This window comes from Lytechinus variegatus, chromosome 13, assembly GCF_018143015.1.
Source record: "Lytechinus variegatus isolate NC3 chromosome 13, Lvar_3.0, whole genome shotgun sequence".
NCBI classification, from domain to species: domain Eukaryota; kingdom Metazoa; phylum Echinodermata; class Echinoidea; order Temnopleuroida; family Toxopneustidae; genus Lytechinus; species Lytechinus variegatus.
The window spans coordinates 3585001-3605561 of record NC_054752.1 but is presented as its reverse complement, the minus strand read 5'-3'; positions in this window follow the sequence as shown (position 1 = coordinate 3605561).

Genomic DNA, 20561 nt, shown 5'->3' with positions numbered 1-20561 from the left:
TTCAGAGGAGGCCTATGCAAACTGTTTTTATTGCACTTTTCTTTCCATTCTTTTTTGGTCGACTAGATTCCTACTTAAAGTCCCCCTTTCATTACAGTTGATTTTAAAAAAAAATCGGCTCGCGATTTGCGCTCGCATTATTGTTTAAGATCTATATACCCATGCGTCTTATTCATGATCATTACAAAATGCTGAAAATGTCCAGTTTCAAGCCTTCATATTAACAAATCCACGCTCTCCTTAAGAATATTGGATAAATAAGAAAATAAAATTTTCCTGAGTTCAAAATAACTAAATTGGCCGTTTTCACAATGGAATATCGACAAGTTTCATCTCGCGCTTAGGAATAATAGGATGATAGTCATCATTTTCACATATGATTGCAAAATGTCCTTAAAATGTCCCTGTCAAAATGATGATTAAAAAATATCAGCTCGCACTTCGCACTCTCATTATTTGTTAGTATACACATCCACTTCACAATTTTCTTACACAGTGCTTAAAATGACCCTTTTACAGATCGAAATATCAATGTTTTCAGCTCGGACTTCGAGCTGGCATTATTGATCTTCATGATTAAGAAAAATATATACAGAATGCCCAGATTCTAGGTCAAATCTAAACAGGCATGTTTATTGATATGGGCAGTTCTTAAATTATCTAGTTTCAGATCAGAATATTTTCTGCTCGCGCTTCCCGCTTGCATTATTAATGTAGGAACATACCCAATTACATATCCTATTCATGATTTCCAAACATGAATAGTGTCCAAAATTTTCAGCTCGCCGCGATTCGCGCTCGCATTATTAATTGTTGAAATATGTATCGTCTTCATGGGTAACTGCAAACAGTCTTTAACTGGTCCCTTTTCGATATTAAGGCCAGAACGTTTATTAGAAATATTTGCTCGCGCTTGGCGTTCGTTGTAAAATACACATCTTGTTCAGGATCACAAACATTGCCCATCAGAATGTTAAATTTTCAGCCCAAAATGATAGTTCAAACAAAATTGGCTCTCGCTTCGCGCTCGCACGTTTTATATAGGGCTTATGCTTATGTGATTATTTCATATTCATATTGTTTTATAAGAATAGATCTTAAAAGTGACCGTGAGGACTACCCCTTCAAACAAACAAAAATCATTTTTGAGCCGCCGCGATCGGGGGAAATAATTTCGGGCCCTACCCCCTATTGACGAAATCTGTGATCCACCCCTGTGACACATGCACCCACAGAAAAAATGTTGCCCCCCCCCCATGAAAAAGCAAGGACCCTCAATGCCCCCAAGAAAAACAATCCTAGCTACGCCACTTCATACGCATACGCGTATGCCCCCCCCCCCCCCCCATTTAATGACTCACTGATCCCATGCAGACTCTAATACCCCTTTCATATTGCGCTTTTCACCGGCGAAGTTCGCCAGCGAAGGGGAAAGTGTCCAGTATGAAAGGTACACAGGAGAACTTCACCGGTGAAGTTCGCCGGTGAACTTCTCCACCTCTAGAGGTGGAGAACTTCACCGGTGAAACAGCCAGTATGAAAGCAAACCGGAGAACTTCTCCTCTTTAATGACGTCAGAGGTCAATTTTTTTCTCTCCCAAAGACCCCTGCACCGAGATTCCGCGCGCGATAAATTGCAAGCTCAGCTGAATGCTATGGCCAAGTATATACCCTCGAAAAATTTTTTTTTACTAACAATATTTATTTAAAAGCACTTTTTACATGTATAAAATGCGCTAAAATATAAAAACAAGGTGATATTGTTTGTTTTTCTCGTAATACTTCCAAAATATGTTGTAATTATTTTTTTGATACCTTTTTGTAAAAGGTAAGAAGTAATGTTTACAATTTTCTTTCGTTTTGCTCTGCAATCGCCCGTTGACTTTCGCCGGGGAAGAAATGTCAGTGCGAAAGGGTACATTTTTTTCTTCACCGGTGAAGTGAGGAATGCGAGGCGGAGAAGTTCGCCGGTGAAAAATGAAAAGGGCAATATGAAAGGGGTGTCCCCTCTCACCCTCCCTTCCTCCCCTCCTCTGTATACGGACTTTTTGTTTCCAAACCTGCTCCCCTCCCCTTTCTCCACTCCCTGTTCCAATGCATGCTCAATAAAGACAGTTACCCCCTGTCATCCTCCCCTCTCTCATCTCCCTTCCCCTGGTGAACTTCTCGTTTCCATACCTGGTGGGTGTTTCATAAAGCTGTTCGTAAGATAAGAGCGACTTTAAGAACGACTGGTGATCCTTTCTTTTGGTAAATGGTATACACCATTGACGGTGGTTTAGTGCGTAAGAAAGGATCACCAGTCGTTCTTAAAGTCGCGCTTAACTTACCAACAGCTTTATGAAACACCCACCAGCTCCCAGCCCCTCCACTCCCTGTTACAATGCATGCTCTTTAAAGGCAGTTACCCCCTGTCATCCTCCCTTCTCTCTCCCTTCGTTTTCATACCTGCTCCCACTTAGTACTTCACTCACTGATCCCATGCATGTTCTATAAATTTACCCTGTTACCCCCCCCCCCCCCGGTCATCCTCCCTTCTCTCTCCCTCCCCTGGTGTACTTCTTGTTTCCATCCCTGCTCGCTCCTCCCATACTCAAGACATCTCCTTCGTTCCTTCTCCATCCCCGCTTTTCCCCCTATCATGCCCCCCCCCCCCCCTCTTCCGTCTCCTTCCATCTCCTGAGGTGTTTTCCCTATTAATTCACCTCCAATCACTCCCAGGGGATGGGACACATTAAGCCTGTCAATCTAACAAGTTCAAACTTTTTCGTAATTGTTTTAAATTTTTGAACAACTTGATTAAAAAGGTTTAAACAGTTGTTTAGAAAGTTTGAACAGTTGTTTTAAGAGTTTAAACAGTAGTTAAAAGTTTTAAGCAGTAGTTGTTAGAGTGACGGGCTTAAACAATGTGCTTAAGGTCCAAAATTTTTGGGATCGACTTTATTAAAGGTGTACTACCCATACACAAAGTTTAAGTTATTAACTCAAAACTTTCATTCCTGGGAACAAGCCCAACCCTAACCCAAACCCTAACCCCCTAACCTAACCTAACCCTAAACCCTAACCCCTAAATCTAAACCCTAACCCCAACCCCTACCCCTTACTCTTAACCCTAACCCTACCCCTATCCCTTACTTTTAACCCTATAACCCTAACCCCTAACCCTAAACCCTAACCCAAATCCCAAAATAGACATGTACCCTAAATTAGACCATTATGTACCCAAAAATAGACCTTTATGTACCCTAAAATAGACAGGTACATAAAGGTCTATTTTGGGGTACAAAAAAGTATAATTTAAAAAAAAATCCCCTATAGTGTTTTTTACACGTTTTAGACCATTTCCAAGCTTTTTTTTTTTTTAAAAATTACTATGGAAAAATACTCTGAAATTTTTTGAATTTGTCCCAAAAAAAATAATTAAGAAATTCCTGGGAGTTAAAAATTTCAAAGAGCGTTTTTACAGTTTATGTACATATAGGTACACGCCTTATAGCAGCAGTTCACAACCTTCATATTTTTTTTTTCATTGACTAATCTGTTCTCACATTTTCCTCAGTATAAGCCCCTTATTTCAGACAAAATAATAATAATTATTATTATTATTTTTATTATTATTATCATTATTATCATAAATTGATAAGCAAAAAAAAATGGTTTGAACCTAAATCAATGGGATTTCGTCCACGAAAAAAATTGGCAAGAAAAAAAAAAGAAAGACAAAGATCTTCTCTTTTGAAAGGGGAACGGTACATTTCTGTTTTAACGGCATTTTGTGCCTCTCAAGGGGGGGGGGGGCACGGGCCGGCTGTGCCCCCCCCCTGGATCCGCTAATGGTGTATAGAGTATACCGAAGAGATGAATACAAAATTAGTCCCATTGAAGTCAATGCATTATTGGCCTGGCTCCTGAATACACTGACTTCAAGTTTAATGGGGCTAATTATGTATTCATAAGGTCATATCTTGGGGCCTCATAGACCAATTGCCACCAATTTTTTTATGCTGGTTTTTCATCATGGTATACCAAAATATGGTGTAAAAAAAGCTTATATGGAAAAAGTGAAAATAAAAATTCAAATTTGTATACTATTTAAGTTAATAAATTATCCGTCTTCCACAATTACCCACAATCTCACTGGGGCCTGCAGTTTTGACAAGCTTGTTTTTATAGGTCCCATGATATTTCTTAGACATAAATGAAGCTTTTGCCTTTTTACTCGACTGATTGTATCATATGTTATTGTATACTTCTCAGCTGTTTATGATTTAATAGTTAAGCATTATTGTTGCTGCTTTTCTATGTGAATATTAACGTCAATGAGAAAGATGAAAGTAAAAGAAATAAAAAAAGAAATGTTGAATTCTAGTTCCCATGCAAGCATCCCCACTTTTACTGCAGCTTTGTTACTCGCATAAGATTTTCATTCTTGTTTAATAATATATTGCTCCTTTTTTATTCAGCCCCTGATTTTGTTACTAAATATTTATGTCTATTACTGTTCGTTTGTTTGTCAGAAAATTCTGTAAATATTTGAATTCGTAACATTAATTTTGTTGTACTTGATTGAAGGAAAATGAATGAATACATCTTTCTTTAAATATCTACATTTTGTCACCATGACACCCCCCTCCTTCGATAACTGCCACTGGTAATGACATCCGATTGCCAACAATTTTTTGTTTCTTTTGTTTTCATTTATTTTAATCCTCATTTCATTTTTTTTTCCAATTTTCCCGAGGATCGTGATAATTTTTTATTTATGGTATTTTACTAGATCCTGATCATATCCCCCCTATGATTTCTAAAATGATCCCCCCGCATGTGGCCCGTGTCTTCTCTTCCCATTTCTTTATAAAAATTGGCTATTATTATTTCTTGCTTTCCCTATGTTGTCTTTTCATTTTCTTTTGTGGCTTTCCCTTTTCATTTCTTCGCTACTTAATGGTTTCTGTTTCTGTTTGTGGTAACTCCCGTAGGAACTCGGCAGAACAGCATTTCTGCTGGTAAACGCCAAGCTGGTATATAACCAATTACCAATTAATTAAACATTACGTCTAGGTTAATCAGTCATAGCGGCTGAAGTTATAGACGACAGATATAACTCTCGGGCCTTTTTATCAAAGTGGAGACAATGGCAGAGTTGGGATTCGAACTCACAACCTTGCGATTATGAGTCCAATGCTCTAACCACTGGACCACACCACCCTGTATGGTAACAGTGATTCTTTTTTAACAAGGATGATAATGAAAACGAGATCGTTTCTGTAATTAAAAGCTGAAGAATAATGTGCAATTACTAATTAGTAAAAAAATATATAAAACATATAATAAAATTTTATGGGGTTCAGGGTGAGGTACGGGGGGGGGGCACTTTCTCTTGCGATTGAGCGAACCAACCTAGCCAAAATTTGCCTCTTTAATCGAAACATAAATTTGAGAGAGATTGTAAGATAATCCAGAATTATGGTTTTGATATGACCATAGGTCCATGATATGACTAAACTTTTTAAATTTCTAACTAGGGCCTATATACAAAATGTAGTAATAATTATTAGCCTGATCGTTCTTTTCAAGATTGTTATCCGAGTCGTTATCCACTCTGGTATACGTCTCTATACACACACTAAGAATAGGGTTCAGATTTGAACCCTAAAGGCCGTTTTTAGGGGTAGGGCCCACAATAACAGCATCCCAAAGGGTGCTAATGAATGCAATTATGCTCATTTTGTGCACCTTTAAGGGTGCAATTATCTATATCAATCACCCTATGGGGTGCAGAAATGAACCATGTAATAAAGGTTTAAATTTGCACCTTTTATGGCAGGTTCAAACATTTCTTTGTGCCATTAATACTATAAAGGTCCAATAAAGGTGCGTTTCTGCACCCTTTTTTCACTTAGGGTGCAAGATTAAACCCCACAAGGTTGGCACAAGTGTTTCGGTTCAAACATTTCAATTAATCAGAGCGGGGGGTGGGTATGGCGCCCATAAAACAACACTTTTCTCACTTTTCTAGTGCCTGGGGACGGGGGCAAATCTTGAAGTGAGCACAATAATTATTGTGAGATCCTCTGCGAGAGAAAACAAGCGACAAGTAAAGCGGCTTCATAGTGATTTTTTTCATTTTTTTTTTTGGGGGGGGGGTAACTGAAGGCCCGCTTCCGGCTCCCTTGCCTTGAAGCTAGGGAGGGGTCGAAATGATCGTCAACAACCCCAGCTGACTCAAATAATTTTGCCCCGCCCCCGCTACTTCACCGGACCGTATACCCCTACACTACACGTACTACATGCCACTGTAACTCTGCATGCTGCTATTATGTACGTACGCGGCGGGCCGGGCAAAACCTTAAACGAATCAAGTCAATAATCACTTGCATTGAGATTTCGTGTTAGCAAGGCGGCCCCTATCTCTTTACTGCACCAAGGTAAACTACCATCTGCACGATTTTGCTTCTCGAACGGTAAAGGAATATCTTATCTACGGAATAATTTTTTGGAATATACCTGACAGACCGGACAAAATGTGAGTATTGACATTTTCTATGAGCTAAATTCTGTGAAAACATGTCGCGAGTTTGAGATTGCGACACTCGGTATGTTTCGGCTACAACCCGCCTGGTCTGTGCCTGGGCGAGGCGGGTGCGACTATCACAGCTGAATAGAATACAATTACAAAAAATGGCAAACGAATACAATCTATTTTGTATAATCCATCCAAAAGAATATTCCATTGCTATCGCCCTGTATCAGTCAATCAAATTCAAATCAAACAGTTTCTTTTTAAAAAAAGCATTTTTCCTTATGTAAAACTAGACAGAAAGAAAATAATTTTTTAAATATTGTAATGAAAATATATATATGTTGCAAAAGTACATGTAGTAACATTAAGTGAATACATGTAGTACAAAAAATACAGATTATAAAGTATAATTGCATCTATGTGTTTTGATTAAATATAGGCCTACTGCATAAAATTAATTACAGTACAGGGTATTTACCACTAGTATTTGAGTTAAATTTGTGATAGATCTACATGCTAAATCATTATTTTGAAAAAAAATGCGTACGAAGAGGGAGAAGAAGGAGGAGAAAGACGAGGTGGAGGAGAATTTTGAAGGAAGATGGAGGAATAAGAGGAGAACAAAAAGAAGAAGAACAACAACAACAAGAAGAAGATGAAGGAGAAGAAGAAGAAGAAGGAGAAGAAGAAGAAGAAGAAAGAAAGAAAGAAAGAAAGAAAGAAAGAATAAAGAAAGAAGAAGGAAGAAGAGGAGAAGGGAAAATAGGAGGAGGAAAGAGATGAAAGAAGGAGGAGGAGGTGGATGGGGAGGCGGAGGAGGAGGAGGAGGAAAGAGATAAAAAGAAGAAAGAGACAGAGGAGGATGTGAAGAAGGAGGAGGATGGAGAAGAATGGGGATGATGGGGATGATAAGGAGGTTGAAAGAGATCAAAGGAGGAGGATGAGATGGAGTGGAAGTAAAAGAAGAATAGAGAAAAAAAATGAAGAAGGGAATATGTGCCTTATTATTTTAGAGAATGGAACTTTAGATATAGGAAAGTGGGATCACTTCCCTGCTTTCAAGGTACGTAGGTGCACTTAAACATCTATGGGAAGAAAAACAGGAGATATATATTTTTTTTTTCAAATAGATGGGCCAGAAAATAGATATTGGGGTGAAATGGTTTCAAATGCACATTAAAAGGGAGCCTGAGGAGGGCAATCAAAATTAATTTGTACTGCAACAGGGAAAAAAATTTTTTCCAGGGCTATTTTTGAGCTCACTACCCCAAATATCCTACATTGTAATTTGTGTTAAAGTTTACATTGGACCCTATGTGAATTTCAGGGGCTCCATTTTAGTTTTCCAGGGCTCTTTAGGGCATTTCGGGGGCAAAATCGCCCCGAGCCCCCGTGTATTTTTTCCCCTGTACTGCAACATGTTTTACAGTGAATGCAGCGCTGTGGTGGTTTAATATATTTGTGCCTCAAGGGGCAACACCCACCAACCCCCCCCCCTCCCGATGATGAAACTGGTCAGGGCTCTATTGATTTTTCTCTTTAGGTTGTACATGTACAGGACATGCATGCATCATTACCAAAGTTTTGTCTTTTCTTGTGGTTTTATGAGTAACACTTAATTTTTTAAGCTTTTATACTATGAATCAGCCCATTAAAATGCACAAACTGATGTGAACTTTTTAATTTGCTGCTTCAGAGTTAGGCCCATATTAAAAATAATGTTTTTTTATAGTTTGTGACTCAAATTCACTGCATGGATTGAGGTAAAATCAAGATTAACCACGTTCACTTGTTTTCAGTGTCACATTGTGGTACGTTGTGTTTTGGTTTTAACTCTTTAAAAAGAGGGTCATGGTTCAAATCCCAGCCATGGTGTTAATTGATCCACATTGGTACCCAGCATGAAAAATTCCTGTCAAATGGACTAATTGCCTTTAGCAGCTGGAGCTAAAGCCAGGTAGTGCACCTATGAATCGATAGGCAACGATATAATCATCACCTCACATTGTTAATATTAATCATATCAGTTTCCTGAAAGACATTTATTTGATACAACAGTATCAAACCTTATAACTTTGATAATATCGTACCATTGATTTGTGACACAATAATCTCCCCATTTGAGAATATGAGTGCTTCTTCAAAGTGCTGTGCATGTTTTATTCCTAAATAGGTTGAAATACATGTAGTAGGGCGTATTTGTATTTTTAGTAAGAGCTTGATTTCTACTTGTATATAGGCTATTTGTGGTTCCTAGTACGAGTTTAATAGAGTTCAACTGGACAAAATGATGTGGGTGCATGTACTTGTATCATAGAAAATAGAAGTCTATCCAACAACAACAACACAAAAAGAAAATGCGAGTCACTCAGAAGTTCTGTACAGCTTGTGATGTCAAACACATCCATGCCTTTTACATTATACCCCGACTGACCCACATTCTTTAGAGCAATTCTAGAAACCAAAAAGAATGTAACACTGATAGAGGTGTGGTCTTCTTCCAGGCTTCAGTGACTGTCGGTGAATATTCAAATATTAATGAATTATGAATGTATTGAAATCAAACATCTGAATTGTTTGTATTGAAATAAGATATTTTCTCTGTTGCTGTTTGTGAATTCATTACTTAGGTTGGTTGTAAGATTGATTGACAAAAATGTGAAAATACATTTTTTGTTAGTGCCGAACTTTATACAGTTAAACTGAAAGTGTAAGCTCAAAAGTTAAAGTTCGCTAGTGGCAACCTAAGTCATATCCAAGCCTGAAGCCATCATCTACGTACATGTACGTGAACAAATGGATTGAAATCATTGATAAAAATGGCATCAAACTCATTTTTTGTTTAAGCTCTTTATTTCGTTGCCTTTTGGAAATCACAAACAGTAGGCCTTAATCAGTGGGCATCTCAACGTGTGCCAAGATAAGCACATTTGGAGAGGAAGTCGCTCATAATTAATGAAAGGAAAGAAATTGAAAAAAAAATGAGAACGGTGTCTTGGGATCTAGGCCAGACAATGATTGGTTTTTGAGGGAACGGTTATGTCTGGAAGAGCCATCAGTTCTGACTGAGATCTTATCAGTTCTAAAAGTGAGGTTCAATTTCATATTTCATGGATAGTGGTATTTCGTTGATTTCTTTTTCGGGAGGGGGGGGGGGGGGGGGTAGGTGGAGACTGTAAAGGTGAGGAGCAAGTCCTTTTGAATTGTTCATCATATATATGTCCCCCTTCTCCATATTTTTTTTAAATTTATGTACTCGGACAACTGTTTCCGCATGGAAGTTTATTTTAACATCTTAATAGTTAGTTTATGACTTTATGGTTCTCCATCTCTGACTTAACTTCCAGTCCACAGTACTGGTCATCGCACTTATTGTTTTGGCGTACCACTATATACATGTATACTTGTACATGTAGGCCTAAAAATTGAGTTAAAGACAATATTTTTTGCACGATAAACCTTTTTAGATTTGGACTGGCCAGTATTCCTCTTGTTTTTCCCCTTTCCCCTCTATTTTTGTTCCCTTTTTCTTTTTACCCCGCTATATAACATCATGGGGGGGGGGGGTCACCCCTGTCCCCCAATCTGGCATCACCCCCGGACCTACATATTACATGTATGTACAATGTAAATTGTGTGAATGTTCACATAACCCTCACACACCTCCAGCGTAAATTATTTAACATTTAATGCATTTATCAGCATTCATCTCAGCTGGCCATGATCAGTGTTCACACCAGTTGCGCGTTTTACGATGTTCAGCCAGCCCCATCTCCATTCTCACTCACACTTTCAATATGCCATGGAGATTACGAACAGAATGTAGCAAACCTTTTATTGGTAGTCCACCCCTATATCAAGTTTTAATAATTGAAGTATTATGCCTATGTGTAGAAAGACAAAAGAACAAGCATGCATATTCAACAATCAAAATATCATAAAATGGGATGTATTCATGAGATAGTTATATAAATCATTTGAATTGAATTTTATTTATTCATAATATACAAATCAATGGTAGCCACTAGACCTATAATGTTCTTGGGTAATACATGTAGGTAATACATGTAGGTCCATGATAAAAGCCACCAGCTTGCAAAGCAGTGATTCCCAAAGATAGAGAATTGAGAAATTATGAAAGCAATGAAAGTACAGTTTTCCAATTATTAAAGGCAAGCTAATAATATAGAGAAAGAATAGAATTTATTAGATTTTTCTTTTTTCTTATTTTCACAAAACTGTAAAATGCACATCCTCGCCATTATCAAGCAATAGATAAGTGAGTCTATGATGTCACATATTCCACTATTTTATTTTGTATAATTTATCAAATAGTTTCTATTTTGGCTTTTTATAGTGATGAGGAAGCTCTTCATTGATTCACAATTTATTGTTTTATTATTAATTTTTCCACATTCGTACATGAAAGAAGTCAAAGACATGATTAAAGAAGAAAATCACAAAACATCAGGATACAAAGCATGTAGGCCCACTAGAACAAAATATGCAAAAATACAATGCAGAAAAAAAATGATATATCTAGAATGGGGGGGGGGGGGCAACAAAGGTCAAAGACCTAGATCTAGGTTGCTCCCAGAGCCATATGATTAAAAAGATACAAATAAAAAAACATCAAAACAATCACAAATATGTACTTAAAAAATTGAATGCATGATTCATGTACATGTATCTTCTTTTGTAGTTAAAAAAGAAATATTACATTGATGACTTTTGAGGTAAATGAACATACAGGAGAAAGCTGTCAATATTTTAATAAGTTCTGTGTATACAGTGTACACTGCTTTTATAATTTGCCTTCAGTTTTTGTAACCATTAAGAAAAAAATAAAAAAAAGAAGAGGTTTAGTAATTAAAAGGGTCAAACAATGTGTGTTGATGGGGGTGTTGTGTATGTATACCGTGATGCATAGTTATCGGAAGTGGTATTTATTGTTTTCATGTTCATACCACAAACTTTTATTGTTCATTTATTCAAACATTCCAGTGGTCATTTGTGTAAATAATAAATATTGTTAAACACTTTTAGTTGGAAATTCACCATGTAGGCCTAAACATGAATAATTTATTGTGGAAATTGGAAACTAATCAGGATGTTGCCTTTGAACAAACAAGAAATGCAATTTTATCCGAGTTACCCACCAAGTTTAGGAAATAACAAGATGTGGGCATGTATTTGGATTTCAATAATTTGTAAAGAAAATTGTAGAGTTCTGCTTGTCTTCCAACCAAGTATGGAAATTGTGTCTTAGTAGTTTAAAAAAAGGCAAAAAAAAGGCACAAAAAAGGCACAAAAAACCTCAAAGGAATTTGAAATATATCCAGATTGACTGGGAATAGAGACCAGCCGAACATGAGATTTCAGTTTTGCAAATTAAAATTCAAAGCTAAGAGATTTGAATTCAAATTGGGCTAATTTCTCTGAGATTTATAAATCACTAGATACATGTAATCCTTATATCCTTAACCAGTGTGTTGGCTCAGTTGGTGGAGCGTCCGTCTCACAAGTGGGAGGTCGGGAGTTCAAACCCGGCTACATCAGACCAAAACCAATTTTAAAGACGTAAAAATATTGGAGTTGCTGCTACCCTGTTTGGCATTGAGGGATAGAGCTACATTGATCTACATGTAGCTCTGCACAGTGGCTTCTGGGCCTACAGTGTACTATCAATTGGGTAAAAAAGAATTTTCAGAGTATTTCTTTTAATTCATATTTGTATTTCGAACAATAAAATATGGATTATCATTTTTATAATTCAAATTCCAATTTTCGGTTGGTCACTATTTACAGCCAGTCTGGATTGATTTTATGTCCTAAAAAATTGAATATTAGGCCTGATGAATTTTGATGATTTATGAAAATGAATCATGAGCCGAATCGTGCTAATTGATTAAAACTGCTTGTACATTACATTGTAGGAGAGAAACTATGGTGACTCATCTCCATTCATTTGATTAATTTATTGATTCACAGCCTTTCAGAAGAAGGAAAGCATTTCAATAAAAAGTGTTTCCTACAATGTACATGTATATGCGCTGCAGTGAGTGTGTACTTCTAACTGAATTGTCACAATTATACGGATTTTGGACCTGGTTTTAGGTTTCTTCGTATTCATTTTATTTTATGTAGACCATGTACAGTACATGACATGTACATATAAAATGAAAATGAAAATATCAAATGAATATGAACTTACATGAACATGTAGATTATCGAAACAGGGGATGGATCATGGGGGGGGACTAATCAATACTAGGGAGCTTTTGCAGACGCTTTCTGGAACATTGAGAATCTATTGTCATGACCAAGCCTTTTAAAAAAAATCAATGAATCAAAACAGTATGATACATGTATATTTAGTATTTATAAATATGCAATTCTTACACAAGTGTGCCCCCCTTTTGAAAGTTACAGCAAATATTTTTAATGGGAATGTGTCATTTAAACTTGAGAGGACATTTTTTTCAATTGCTCCTCAGGAAAATGTGCCTGACCTGGTGTCAACACATTAAATTGATCATAATTAAAGTAAACAAGTGACTATATCCAATTGTAAACATTTTTTTTATTCATAACTCAGACAAGTAGGTTATAAATTACCCACTGACAATCTCTAAAACCGCTTTGTTGATCAATAAAGTAGCCTACTTTCTTTTTATACCTACATTATAATGTAAACAAATGACTTTATCCAATGGTAAACGTGTATTTAGAATTCTTAATACACAATTACACATAGGATATCATGGATTTACCCAATGATATTCTAAAAACCACTTTGTTGATCAATAAAGCAACCTACTACCTTTGTTTGGGGGCAGTGATTCATTGGCTTGGTTGAAAGGTATTTAATACCATGACAATAAATACATTCCTTCTCACCCTGTTATTCACTCACTTATAATGTAACTCAGTTTACTCAACAGAGATTGGCCTAACCTTATTTTGTACTGTACACATGTAATGGTATGGCCGGAAGTTCTCAGTATGTTTGCAACAGATCTCTGATCATCCAGAATCTACTTAGCCTTCTACATACATGTATGTAGGCCTATATAGGTATCTGACAGCCAAGAATGAATTTTATCCTCAAAATGGCTTTATCCTTAAAATCATGCAAAGATTAATACAGACACAAGTTTGCAATCTGTCATCTATAGGCCAAAGTTGATGTGCAAAATATTATTTGAAAAAAAAAACTCATTTGTAAAAAATAAGCAAAACTACGTCCGATGTTGATGAAATTCTAAGCATTTTGATCATTTTCTCTATTTTTCCCTATTTATTCAAATCAACATTTTCTGTGGTGGACTTGACCTTTAAATAAAAACATCATACAGTATGATAAGATTCATGAATATACTTTTACAATTTCTTATATACCTTTAAATTTTCTTTTAAAAGTAGCTTGTAAACTCACAATACAAAATTAATCCCTTTCTTTGTAAAAGTAGATCATACATGTACATGTACATGATGGTGAATCTTTTATAGTGACTTTATTTTGCTGTACAAAATAGTCCTTCGTATACATGTACATGTAGATTGGCACAATATATTTAGACAGACTTTCCCTGGCAGACTTTTACCCTTAATAGTTACTAGTATAACACTGTAGAGTACATGTAAATGTACTAAATACATGAGGTATCGAGTACGATTATCAAACTGGGAAATCATGTTGATGGAAGGCTTCATTACGAGGCCTATCACATCATTGATCAGTTTATTTTCAGAAGGCCTCTGAAAGCAAACCTTTGTAGCAAAACCTTGGAACACATTGTGTCTCTGCACGTTTGTTGAAACGTAAAAAAAAAGCGTGCCGTGTGGAAGCCATTAATTATTTGGACATGGAAGGCTCGGACAGATGCAGGAGTTGGCGACATGACAATAATCAATTCTTCTTTTAGATAAAAAAAAATATGATGCGGGATTGAGAGAAAGAGATGAGAGATAGGAAATGTATTTGACAGAAAGCCAGAATGTTTTGAGGTACACTGCACTTTGGCATTGAGGAAAGGAATGATAACATTTTCATAAAGTATTGAAAGTTCAAATGAATTTTATGTTATTCAGGCAGAAATTAAAATCAAGGTACTCATTTACCATACATGTTCACATTACAGTAGTATAGAATTCATTCAGTACAAGACATCACTTGCAAGGGCAGAAATCTCTCCCCAAAGGTAGGGGGACCAGGGGCTGGAAAATTTGACAAGAAAAAAAAAAGAAAAAAAAGGGTATCACCCCAAATGTAAGGTCATTTTGACCCCCCCCCAAAAAAAAAGGTAATCACGAAAAAAGTAAGGTCATCTCATCCAAAATAATGTTTTATTTTGATTTTGAACGATGTATTACTTTCCTTCATAAAAGAACAAAAATAGTAGGGGGGACATTTTTATATTGTGTCCCCCTACTATTTTGGGTAGGGGGGACCCATCCTCCCTGCCCCCCCTGGGAGTTCCACCCATGATCACTTGAGACCATCATTACTGGTACATGTTCTATTATGCCTACAGGTATAGAATTATTAACATGTTCTATGAATAAAAAAAAAGAAATGTTAATGTGCATTCAACAAGTTTTAATTTGTTTTTCTTGATGGTGGCTACTAATAGAATCTGAATACAACAAAAGACAGTGCTTTTTAATACACATTGCAGGTCTTTTAGATCAAACATGTTATGTATGTAGACAGATGGGAAAGATATGCTTGAATTTGCTCATAAGATAAAGATACTATACACTACACTTTACATGTACATTATATGTACATGTATATGTAGGCCTATATGTACATGATGCTGGAAATGAAGATTTCTCCCATCAAAAGTGTATTAATTATGGAGAAACTATTCAAATCCAATTGAACATTAATATCTTGTTTGTAGGCTTATACAAGTATGCGATATATACGGTACAGGTACATGAACAGTAGAAATTTTAGTAGTTCTTGTGTGGTTATGTAATCTACTCAATGAAGATCAATTTAAACTAATCACTATCAATACCTTCGTACACGTATAGTACATGTGCTATGGATGAAAAGCTAAATTCGAAGCTGGTACTGAAAGAACAATTGTCATAACCAGTACCCTTTGGATTTGATCTAGCATATAAATAGTAAATACTGTGCAATCCAGACAGACAGAGCTCTTTTCTCATTAACATTTCACGGAGTGACCCTTGTCGCATTCCCTTCTACATTGGGGTATTTTCCAGTCTTTCATCAAGGGACAATCATAGTGCTTAACATATACACTGTCATTAGAATCACCCAGCACAGCTGAAGTTGGGGCCCCCGATCGGGTTACAAGCCCAGCGATCTTTTGCTGGTAACAACAAAAATATATGGTTTCGCCAGCCGGTTTATCCAAAAGCTGCTCAATGTTCCGCGGTGGTGAAACCCGGTCTTGTGCAGCGCATCGGTTTCCGTGCAATTTAATGAGGCCTGATTTGTCTCAAGCTGCCTTAATGTGAGATCAGTCAGATCATGGGTAATGAATGTAGCCAATGATTGATTGCTGTGAGCTATTGATGACAGATTTTTAAAGATAGATGTATTGAATATAAATATACTCTAATTACTCATTATTCAAACAATTAAAGTTCTCGGAACGAGTTTTTAGGTTCTTCTGCGGAATTTCTCTTGCATTGCTGCACCTGGGGTCCATTTCATATTAAAGAGTTACAACTGTTGTAACTTTGCCATTATGGCAACTACCATGGCAACAGGGCTCAGCAAAAATCAAGGTTACCATGGTAGTTGCCATAATGGCCAAGTTACAACAGTTGTAACTCTTTAAGAAACAGGCTCCTGGTTTTGTGATTTACATTTTTTTAAACATAAAATCGTTAATGATGCCTGATGTGTATATTTATGTAGTGTTGTTTATTGTCAGTATGACATATTGTAATGCGATCAACATTCACAGACAAAATACAGAGATCATGAAATGATGATCTTTTTAAAACCAAACAGCAGCTGTTGAAACTGTAAATTTGCTTCCATCTGCTCCTGGCTTTCCATTCCAGTACAAATCTTTGGGGCACATTGTATCTGTTCTTACTTTGATACTTGAAATGCTATATCAGATCAAGATTTTAGCTTCTGAAAAGGTCACTTTTATAGCTGGATGAAATGTTTTAAATGATCTCGATGGTAGAGCAGGGGCTGCGGAATGGGGGGGGGGGGCTTCAGTTCAGTCCACCATTTTTTTCAGCAAAAGTGCATACAGTGTAAATACAAATAAATTACCATCATGATTCTTTGCTTGGGGAGCCCCCTCCTTTCTCTTTCAAAGCCATTTATTCTATTGATTCTATGGCCCGTGGTATAAGATATTAAAACTGACAAGATTTTTGTACTATCAGAGTGAGATAAAACGTATAACTAGCAATTACTTTCATTGATTGTTCTGTTATTTTTTTGTTAAATAGCAGAGCTCTTTGTTTCTTTTACACAGAAAAAAAACCATTGCGCTGTTCAAACCAGTCTCACAATTGCTTTAAAAAAATTCAAATTCTTTATAAAAACTTTCAACATCTTTAAAATTAAACAACTTGTTTCAAACTTTAAACAATTGCTGTTAAAATTGAAGGGCTTATTAAACAAACTGCTTTAAATTCTAAACAACGATTACAGTGTACGAGTTGGAAATTTCTATGTTGTTCTTACAGTAAAATTGCATTTATGATTGAATTTTGGTTCAATTTTATTTTGTTCTTTACTTTTTGTTGACTACAAATTCTTCACTCCGATACATGTACATGTAGCTCCCTGGTCATACCAGGTACATACCGTATGGCTGCCGTTCGGTTCACAGGAAGTAAAAATGTAACACTAGTAGCAGAGAATTGAAGCATCGAATGTCACTTTGCCTTCCACTTTCAATCCACAAGATCATCTATCATTATTGAATCAGATTTTGAATATACTCTGAATAAAGTAAAAGGTCATTCATACCGTCTATATTCCTGTTTTAGAACAGATAATTTCCATTGTTTATGTATTCTTTTACTCCTTTTTTTTCAACATGTGAGATGGTAGTGAGTAATTTTTCATTTCTTATTAGCAATCAATGATGTTAAAGGTATTGTTTAACTTTGTGAGCAGACAATTAAAAAAATTCTCAAACCAAGATGAAACATGTGTACAAGTGCATGTATTAGAACTAATAAACCCTGAAAACAACCATTATTGAGAATGAAAAGCTAAAACTACATGTAAACCCCGATTTTGTAAATAGGCGTCTTATAGACACCTAAATAGAACACATAAGTGTATGGGATGAAATTAAAGGTAAATGCTAGTTTTGGTAACGATATAAAAATGAGTTTGTACAGAATCCAATGAAATGACCACCAAAGTGTCTGTTTGTAAATAAAACGCATGTGCCAAAGAATTCTGGAAAAAATTGTGTAATTGGTGAGAAATCAGCAAATAAGCACAGGATTCGCGTAGGGCGTCGGGCCCGACGCTCTAAGCAATAATTATACATTGTCCCACGTGCGATTATCTGTGTTGGGGATCTTCGATGTGAACATTTTTCAGCGTACATGTAGATTTCAAGATTTCACAAAGTTCAGTTAATGTAATTGTACCAGATCTAGATCCTCGATGATATACTGACAATTAAGCCTTGTTTTACAGACTCTCTCATGAAATCAGTGTTTACAGCAACTACTGGAATTTCTCTTTAAGATGGTGTTTCTGGTCACTTTACATTTTAATTTTTGAAGCACTAAATAATTATTTTTTAATGCAATTTTTTCTGGGCTTCATTTTTGTAACATATCACAGACACAGTGACAAGTGTGACCTTCTAGCTCAGATTTTTTTAAAGTCAAACCAATGTTAACCAATCACTTTAATAATAATTGTAATTATAATGATAATAATAATTTTAATAATAATGATAATAATGATAATGATTATAATAAATGTATCATTTAATAACAATTATTACTATTATATTATCAATGTTTTTAATGTTCACCCAGAGTAGCCGAAAACTTCTCCCAGCGTCCATAAAGAGATTTTATTACCCCAATGCCAATCTATCTATAATCATTGTTGTTATGTCTTCCCTTGTCTTTTTCACCCAAATCTCCTCAATTTTGTTCTTCATTTACATTAACCGCTATAACTGAACTTCTGAAATTTTTGTATATGAAGGTACAGTATTTGTTGTCTTTTCTACACTCTATGTTTGTGTACTTTCCTAAATTTAGATTTAATGTAGTTCTTTGGTAAAGTCTATTGATTGAACTGGATCATTTGGTCACCTTTTTTACTTGAAAAATCCCCTTTTTCCACTTTTTCTTGTGGGGTTGGGGGAGGGAGGATTTTCATCCAGTCTTTGTCCCTCATAAACCTACGTTTACATACTGTAGGTCTGTACCTGATTAAACACCATACCTATAATGTCTTTGTAAGATTTTGATTTTGGGATTAATGTGGAAGCACATAATTATTATTGTGACAGCGAAATTTTCACCATATTTTTTGAAGACATTTTACCATCAAATTTATGAGTGAAGAGAGGAAGAAAAAAAAAGTAAACCACATCTGTATTTCATATGTAGAGGAATAGCTCCATGATTTTATTGGAATCAAATGATTTGTACAGTGTACATGTACATGTATGTCTACATTTTAATAGCATCTGTACAATGTACATGACTCTGTCCTCCAATTTAAATAAATGCACTGTGTTGCAATTCAACATTCTAATATGCATTTCCCTCAAGTTTCTGCTCTTTTCACTTTTCAGTTTCAATATCCTCCTGTATAATCATCCCCACATTGCTCTAATTTATTTGCATTGTATTTATTGCTTTACTTCTGAGTAATATGTTCACATCACCTCCATACACCCCCTTCCTGCGTAATGACGTAAGTTAATTAGACTTTACAAGGATGTTTCGTTAATTAGAATTTACAAGGATGGGGGCAGGGGGGAAATGTGTGTCACGGAATGTCATTGGCCAATTTCCGACCAAGATCTTGCGAAATCCAAACTCAGATGCGCTGTTCGTATGGAATTCTCTTTGCCCCCCTCTTTTGTAAAAAAAACACCCTCTTTAAAAAGAATCTTGTGGTTTTTCTCAGAATTTGATTTCCTCATAAATACGTTTCTGACAAGCACTTCTCTCATTATTTTCCTCTTGTTGAATTTCCCCTTTCTTTTACGTGTACATCACCTTCCTTCCCTAATAAATCTTCTATCTTTTCACTTTTCAGTTTCATCATACTTTTTTTTTACAGTATGGATACTTTGTCTTCTTCCTATACTTTATCTTCTTTTTCGTTCCATTTATCTCTCCATATTAATTTATTTTATAGTTGTTCTTTCATTTTTTCAGTGACTCATCCTCCTTTCTGTTCTTCTTCTCTTCTTTCTCCTTTTCTTCTCCTCAAGATTCTTCTTTGTCTTCATCTCTTCTTCGTTTTCTCCTCTTCACCCTTCTTGTCTTCCCCTCTTTCAGTTATTCTTTTTCCCCCTCTTCATCTTTTTTTTCCTCCTCCTCTTTTTCATCCTTCTTGTCCTCCCCCTCCTTCCTTTTCTCCTCCTCTCCTTTTTCTCCTCTTATTCTTTTTTTCCCTCCTCTTCTTCTTTTTCTCCACTTCTTTTTTCTTCTCCTCTTCATCCTTCTTGCCCCTTCCTCTTCTTCTCACTGTTCTCCACTCCCCCTCTTCAATTGCCAAGCTCCCTCCTTTCCTTTTTAGGCTGCTTCTCCATCTCCGATCCTCCTCTTCTTACAATGTACTTCTTTGTAGATACTTCTCCATGTTTTAGAACTGTTGGACACTTATATTGATAGTACTGTCAAATACTTAACATTCAATCTCCCCCTCCTTCTCCCCCTTCCCCTCTTCCAAACAAAACTAAATATATCACAAACAGATGTTAGCACTGTTTACCCTGATCATTGGATCCTAGCATTTCATACTTTCTCTACTCCCTGGGGAGCATTTCAACATGAGTCGATAGTGGAGCTAAACTGCATTAAAAAT